Raw genomic sequence first — 8,843 nt, forward strand, 5'->3', positions numbered from 1 at the left:
CACACTTTATTTGCCATATAATTCTGCTTATGAATTGCTAAATCTTTTGAATTTTTGTATTTATCCTTTTTAAATTAAATTTATTGAAGTGGCATTGGTTAATAAGATTATATAGATTTCGAGCGTACATTTTGATAGTACATTATCCACATATTGCATTGTGAGCTTACCATGCAAAGCCAAATCTTCTGTCACCATATTTTGAGTCCATTTACCCTTTTCTACTATGCCCCTTTCCATCTAGTAAACACGAAACTGTTGTCTGTGTCTATCAGATTTTCTTTGTCTTGTTTGTTTTTCGCTTTCAGTTTTACATCCTACAAGAGTGAAGTAAAATGATCCTCACCATTTTATGTCTGGCTTATTTCATTTAGCACAATTATCACAAGGTCCATCCATGTTGTCGCATATGGCAGTATTCGACCTTTTTTATGGCTGAGTAATATTCCATTGTATATATGTACCATTTTTCTGTAGCCAATCATCTATCATAGGGCATTTCAGTTGTTTCCATGTCCTGGCTACCATGAATAATAAAGATATTAGATATATGCATTTTATAAACTGCAGAGAGAGTATATTAAATAATCATTAAATGATATATCCATTTAGCAGTTATGAAAAATCTCTAAAATTAACATCTATAGAAACAGTTAGATAAATATTTATGCTATTGATAGTCAATGATTGTAAATTTCCTATAAAATAATTTATCTAACTTTACTAATTGAACTTAAGTGTTTCGAGCTTTTCTATAATATATTCATCTAACGAACAACACTATTGCAATAATAGATACTATGCTTCCATATCAATTATGTTTAAGTCAATATTTGCTATGAGACTGATACAGAATTTAATTATATTTAATTTAGTGCTTTAAATAAACCATGGGATAAAAAATATGATAGTATTTCCAAGCCATAAATTATGAAAGCAAGTACAATTATGGAAAGTTAATTATAGTATGTACTCAAATATCTTTCTAAAGTCTTTTTAAAATTTTTATCTGCAAGGTTTGGCCATCTTTAACTTTATATGCATAATAGCATTTAATAATTATATATATATATATATATATATTTAGCTTATGTACTTATTTCAGTTTTTTAAAATTGCTTGCTTTTCTTGTCTTTAACTTCTTTTCAATATGGATTGTGTGTTAGTTTTTCCTCTTGATTTTAAAAATATTTGACTAAATACTTAATTTGTATAATTAAATTTTATTAGACTTGAACTGTTAATCTCTGTTGCTGAACTATGTGGAAAAGAATGTCCTGTTATTTGTCTTCAATTTACCTTTATCCACTTTAAGAAATGTCCTCTAGTTGTCAGGTGTCACATTTGGTCATAAAACAAAAAAATGTCTTGAAGATACAGTACCTAATCGAGAAAATGAAGGGCTGGGAGGGCAACACTGATGAACCTGGAGGGCACTGTTTAAGAGAAATAAGTCGGAGAAAGAAAATAAATACTGATCTCACTTACAGGCAATAAAAAATGTAAACAAAAACTCTTGAGCCTAGGTCAAATATAAGTAATACTCCATGTATGCTGTGTGACCTTTCACAGGTCACTTACCCATTTTGAGCTAAAGTTTCTCATCAGTAACCTAGTAATCAAATATAACTAACTGGATTAAGTGAACAAATACATGAAAAACATTAAATATATGGTAGCTTCATTATTTCAAGTATGACTCAGCTTAATGACTCTCAAGGTGGAGAGAAAGTATTACTAATATTATCATCATCATCATCATCATTATCATTACTATTATCAGAAAGAGGAAAAATATCAATGCCACAGTATTTTAAAAAGTCCTAGTACAGAGCTATAAAAGAAAATTATTTTCATGTGGGTATTATATAGGGAATATCAAATATCATAGCATATTTTCACTGTAATTAGAATATTTTAAATAGCAATAAACACTATCGGAACCATAACAAAAGTGCCACATTAAATATGCATATTTTTGTTTACATGGCAAGACTACAAATTTACAGAAAATTCATTTAAAAAAGTCAACAGTCTTTGAGAAAATCAGACATACACTATAAACTATTTGATGTAAAAATATTCTGACATTACAAGACTATTAAGAATCATTTTATTTTGAAGTCTACTTGAGTCTGACTTGAGCTGTTTCTCAAAGTGGCCCTGAAGACAAAGGTGGCAGCAATAGTGATTTGTGACAACACTCCAAGGAAAAGAGACTTGCATGATGTTGCAGAAAGAACATGTTCTTTGAAGCTGGAAAACTTGAGTTCACAGTCATCTGGAAGGTTTTGAACGTGAGTAAATTATGTCAACTCTCTGAGCCTCCAACTCTCCAGCTCTAAAATGAAGAGGATATGTTTAAAAGAATGATACATGGCAGACTGAGAGAAGTCCTCAGATCTTTCCCCCTGAAACAAAAATAAGCTGAACATGTAAGACTCAACAAAAAACACCCAAACTGCACAGCAGCACATCTGAGCTCAAGATCTGCACATCAGAGCTACCACAAGTCAGACTTTGGCCTCTAGGTGGTGGACTTGGAGAAATAAAGAAGCTACCTCTCGCAGATGCGGGAGCTCCTGGCAGAAGAAGGTGGAGGGGTGAAGATGAGATGACTTCCCTGATCTTCCTGCCTGGAAGTGCTGGAACTTCTAGCAGCCAGCAGCAAGGCCCAATCATCAGGGCAGAAAGCGGAGAAGAGTAATGGGAAAGCAGAGAAACAACAGTTGATATTTACCGGCCCCAGTTCCAAAACCGAGGCTGAGCTGCAGCCCCTAACCCCGAATCCAGAGGGGCCCTCCACCCATACTCTTCAAAATGTAACACTAAGGCTCCCCAGGGAAAACTGAGCAAAAGCTGCTGACAAAAAAGCTACCTTTTGCAGACTCTGGAGTTTCCTGCAGGAGAAGGGAGAGGGGAGAAGGAGCAGCAACTTCCCTGATCAGCCTGCCTGGAAGTGCCAGAACTTTTAGCAGCCGGCACCAGGGCTCAGTCATCAGGGCAGAAAACAAAGAAGCAGGACGGGATTGCAGAGAAACAACAGTTGATTTTCACTGGCCCCGGTTGAAAAACCGAGGCTGAGCCGCAGTCCCCAACTCCCAACCCAGAGGGTCCCTTCCCTCATACCCTCCAAGACCTATCACTGCGGAGCACCAGCGGAATCTGTGCAAGGCTACCTAAACTGTTGCTAACACTGATAGAGACAAAAACTGAGGTAAGTGAATGTAATTAAATATCTATGAGAAAATAAAAAGACATCTATGTCTATGCCACCCTAAACAAGCCTGATCCCTCCCAATCCCATCTGATCTAGGAAGCTAAGCAGGATCAGGCCTGGTGAGTACTTGGATGGGAAACCACCAAGGAACACCAAGTGCTATAGATGTAAAAATAAAAACTAAGAGATTGTAAGCTGACAAGTTCCTTGCAATCTGTGATGTCAACCTAATGTTGCCTTGCCTAAAATAATAAGAAATAAAGATAAAGAAAGAAAGAAAGAAAGAAAGAAAGAGAAAGAAAGAAAGAAAGAAAGAAAGAAAGAAAGAAAGAAAGAAAGAAAAAGAGATAGATAAATAAATAAATAAATAATCAGATAGAAAGAGAAAAATCTCCAGAAAATAAGCTTACAGACATAGAAATATGCGACTTAAATAACAGAGCATTCAAGATGGTACGTCTGAAAAAAGACAGTGAGATCCAAAACAACTCAAATTAACAATTTCAGTAACTGAAAAAAACAACTAGATGAGCAGAGCAAGGAGATTGAAACCCTCAAAAGGCACCAAATAGACCTTCTGGAGATGAAAGACACACTATAAGAGTTGAAAAATAAAATAGCAAGCTTGGGAAATAGAGTCGACCAAATGGAGGAAAAAATCAGTGATATCAAAGACAGAAATCTAGAAATAAATCTGAAGGAAGAAGAGAGAAACTGAAGAATGAAAAAAATGAAAGAGAAATTCAAGAAATAGCTGATACCATCAAGAGAGGAAACATAAGAATAATGGGCATTACTGAAGGTGAAAACAAGGAACAGGGACTAGAAAGCATTTTGAGACAAATAGTGGATGAGAATTTCCCAAATCTAAAGAATTAGCTTGAGCTTGGAATTCAAGAAGTCAACAAAACACCCAATTATCTCAACTCAAAATGGCCATTGTATTAAAGTTATCAAAAATCAATCACAAAGATGGAATTCTCAGGGCAGCCAGGGAAAAGAAGACAGTAACATATAGAGGAAAACCCATTAGATTATCATTGGACTTCTCAGCGCAAACTTTACAAGCCAGAAAGAAATGGAATCAAAGATGTAAACTATTAAGTGAAAGGAACTACCAGCCTAGAATAATGTATTCAGCTAAGCTCTCCTGTAGATATGAAGGAGAAAGTAAGACTTTTTGAGACATACAAAAATTGAGGAAATTTTCCACTATGAAGCCTGCACTACAAGAAATACTAAAAGGTGTCAGCTCACCTAAAACAAAAAAGGAAAACAACAAAAAAATACATAATTAGAAGTAAAGTGATTATCAGGCAAATAGAAGCAGAGGAGTACAATCCTTACTAAGAACAGGGCAGTATAAGCCTAAGTAATAAGAGAATTGCTATAGCAAGATACTAATGAATGTTTTGCATCTATAGGGACAAATAGAGATAACAATGACTGAAAAGGAAAAAAAATTAAAGATCCAAATTTGCAAAGGAGAAAGGAGATAAGGCACATGCAGAAGAAAAGAGACAACTGTTTATAAATATGTACTTTTTATATTTGTAATGGTAACCACACACCAAATATTCAGAACTGACATAAATAACAAAAAGCAAAAAGAACCAGAGGCAAAACCCACAAAAGCCAACCAAAATAAAGAAAACAGAAACACAAGGACAAGGAAGCAATGGAAACACCGAGTTACCAGAAAGCAAAAGATAAAATGGATATAAGAATATCTAATATTTCAATAATCACCCTAAATGTAAATGTACTGAACTCACCAATAAAAAGGCACAGAGTTGCAGATTGGATCAAAAAACAAAACCCAACCATATGCGGCCTCCAGGAGACACATTTCAGCTCCAAATGCAAATACAGGCTCCAAGTGAAAGAGTGGAAAATGATGTTTCAAGCAAATGCCATTCAGTGAAAAGTGAAAATAGTGATACTAATATTGGACGAAACAGACTTCAAAATAAAAAAAGGACACTTCATAATGATAAAGGGAATCATGCACCAAGAAAACATAACACTTATTAATATCTATGTTCCCAATCAGGGAGCCTTGAAATATGTAAAGCACTTACTAACAGAACTAAAGGAAGAAACAGACCAAAACACTATAATAGTGGGGGAACTAAATATCTCACTGTTGGATATGCACAGATCATCCAAACAGAAAATCAATAAGAAAATAACATCCTTAAATTACACATTAGACCAACTGGATATCATCGACATTGACAGAGCCTTCCATCCCAAAACAGCTGCTTATACATTCTTCTCTAGTGCACACAAAACATTCTCAAGGATTGGCCACATACTGGGACACAGTGATAGTCTCAACAAATATAAGAGGGTACAAATCATACCAATCATATCCTCTGATCATAATACTTTGAAACTAGAGATCAAATGCAAGAAGAAATCAAGAAGAACCACAAATACATGGAGATTCAACAACATGCTACTGAAGAATAACTGGATCAGAGAAGAAATAAAAAGGGAGATCAAGAAATACATAGAAATGAATGATAATGATAGTACAACATATCAAAACTTTTGGGACAGGGCAAAAGCAGTCATAAGAGGAAAGTTCCTATCATTACAGGACTACCTCCAAAAACAAGAATAAGTCCAAGTAAACAACTGAATGCTTCACCTTAACAACCTAGAAAAGAAAGAAAAAATGAAGCCTAAAGTCAGCACAACGAAAAAAAAATCAGCAATCTTAGAGGAGAAATAAATGAAATTGAAAACAAACTAAAACAAAAAACTATAGAAAAAATAAATACAACAAGGAGCTGGTTCTTTGAGAAGGTTAATAAAATTGACAAACACCTGGCTAGACTCACTGAAGAAAAAAAGAGAAAGGACACGAATAAGCAAAATCAGGGATGAAAGGTGGGAAATTATGACAGATACTGCAGAAATACAAGAATCATGTGAGAATACTATGAACAAGTATATAATAACAAATTTAATAACCTAGAAGAAATGGACCAGTACTTAGAAAAATCCAATTTTTCTAGATTGAATCAAGAATATCTGGAAAATATAAATACACCTTTCAGCAGTATGGAAATTGAAACAATCATCAAAAACCGTCCAAAAAGTAGAAGTCCAGGACCAGATGGCTTCGTCAGTAAATTTTTCGAAACATTTAAAGAAGGTTTAATACCTATTCTCCTCAAACTCTTCCAAAAAATTGAAGAGTAGGCAATACTTCTCAACTCATTTTATGAGGCCAATATCACCTTAATGTCAAAACCTAATAAAGATATCACACACACAAAAAAAGAAAAATACACACCGATATCTCTCATGAACACAGATGCAAAAATCCTAAATAAGAATACAGCAACATATTAAAAACATTATATACCATGATCAAGTGGGCTTCATCCCAGGGGCACAGGAATGGATTGGTATATGCAAATCTATTAATGTGATGCACCACATGAACAAATTAAAAGATAAGAATCATATGATCATATCAATATATGCAGAAAAAGCCTTAGACGAGATATAGCATCCAGACAATGGCCATGCTACCCTGAACACACTCGATCTCGCCTGATTTTGAAAGCTAAGTAGGGTAGGGTCTGGATAGTACTTGGATGGGAGACCACCTAAGAAGACCGGGTGCTATAGGCGTAAAAAAAAAAAAAGATACATCCTCCAATTATGATTAAAACACTTAATAAGATCGATATAGAAGGAAAGTACCTTAACATATAAAGGACATCTATGACAAATCCTCAGCCAACATTATACTTAATGGTGAAAAACTAAAAACCTTTTCTCTAAGATCAGGAACAAGGCAAGGTTGTCCACTATTGCCACTGTTATTCAATATAATATTGGAAATCCTAATGAGTGTGATCAGACAAGAGAAAGATATAAAAGGCATCCACATAGGAAACAAAGAAGTCAAACTGTTACTATTCGTGGATGACATGATTCTCTGTATAGAAAACCCTAAAGACTCCACAAGAACACTGCTAGACACAATAAGCAAATACAGTAAAGTCTCTGGATACAAAATCAACTTTCAAAAATCCATAGCGTTCCTATACTCTAACAATGAAGCGTCAGAAAAAGAATTGAAAAAAATAATTCCCTTTGCAATTACAACAAAGGAATAAAATACCTAGGAATACATTTAATGAAACACGTGAAGGGACTATTTAATGAAAACTACAAGACCCTATTAAAAGAAATCGAAAACGATACAAAGAAATGGAAAAATATTCTGTGTTCTTAGATTGGAAGAATCAATATACTTAAAATGACCATGTTACCTAAAGCGTTATACAGATTTAATGCAATCCTCATCAAAATCCCATTGGCATTTTTTAAAGAAATAGAATACAAAATATCAGATTTGTATGAATGCACAAAAGATCCTGAATTGCCAATGCCATACTGAGAAAAAAGAATGAGGCTGAAGGCATCACTCTGCCCGACTTCAAATTACACTACCAAGTGACAGTAATCAAAACTGCATGGTATTGGCAGCAAAACGGGCACATGGAACAGTGGAACAGAATCGAGAGTCCAGAAGTAAATCCATATTTATATTGAGAGAGGAAAAGAGGCATCTGAAAAAAAAAATGCAAAGCAAAGGGCCTGCAGAAATAACCGACTCAGCCAGTTAAAACTGCTCTCTCTCCCTATTCTGTCCAGTGCTCTTCAGCGAATGTTTTCCCACAGTTACATACCCACCATCAAGGACTCGCAAGCTCACATCTGTTGATTGATAGCTTGCAACCAAATGATGTTCTTCCTTACCTCTGTAGCTGTGTAGGAATAACAAGACTGTGTAAAACTGCTTGTTATGTTACAATTAGAGCTCACCCTTTAGAGAGGAATCTGCTGAGCTGGTGCCAGCATCAATAAGTGCTACTTCCTGCTTATAGTCTCAGTGTACCGTCTCTCTGAGAACAGTGTTGATAGTGCCAAAATCGTGCATTCTACAAGGCAAAATGACCTGTAAATAGATGAGACCTGTGGTCTGGAAATTCCTCCCCACTTGCAGCCTCTTCACCCGAAGCTCCAACTATCCATGTTGAGTAAGGAAGTACATGTGAAACCTCAGGCAAAGGAATCACGTGACCCTTGCATGGACACTGCAAACGTATATAAGCTGTAATAAATCCAACTAGGGGGAGCACGTGCATGGAGTTGTTAACCCCACACGCTCGGCTGGCCTAATAAATTCTCCTTCCTATAACAAAGTTGTCTGAGTGTCCGAATTCCTTTGTCGGGTGTACTTCCTGCAACAATATGGGCAAATAATTTTCGACCAAAAAAAAAAGCCAAAAACATTCAGTTGAGAAAGGAAAGCCTTTTCAATAATTGGTGCTGGAAAAATTGGAAGGCCACATGCAAAAGAATGAAACTAGACTTTTTCTATCACCACACACCAGAATTAACACAAAATGGATTAAGGACCTGAATATAACACTGGAACCAATAAAATGCATAGAAGAAAACATAGGAACTAATCTCAAGGCCTTTGAACTTAAAGAAGATTTTATGAATTTTACATCAAAGGCAAGGAAAGTAAAAACAAAAATAAATGAATGGGAATACATCAAACTAAAAAGCTTCTGCTCAGCAAAAG

The 8,843-nt window shown here is 35.2% G+C and overlaps 1 pseudogene; it reads left to right on the forward strand.

Annotated features, from left to right (window-relative positions):
- Nucleotides 1–6,752: 6,752 nt before the first annotated feature.
- LOC112478142 lies at nt 6,753–6,871 on the forward strand (annotated as a pseudogene).
- Nucleotides 6,872–8,843: the final 1,972 nt, after the last annotated feature.

The sequence above is a fragment of the Pteropus alecto genome, unplaced genomic scaffold (assembly GCF_000325575.1).
Source record: "Pteropus alecto unplaced genomic scaffold, ASM32557v1 scaffold593, whole genome shotgun sequence".
Classification (NCBI taxonomy): domain Eukaryota; kingdom Metazoa; phylum Chordata; class Mammalia; order Chiroptera; family Pteropodidae; genus Pteropus; species Pteropus alecto.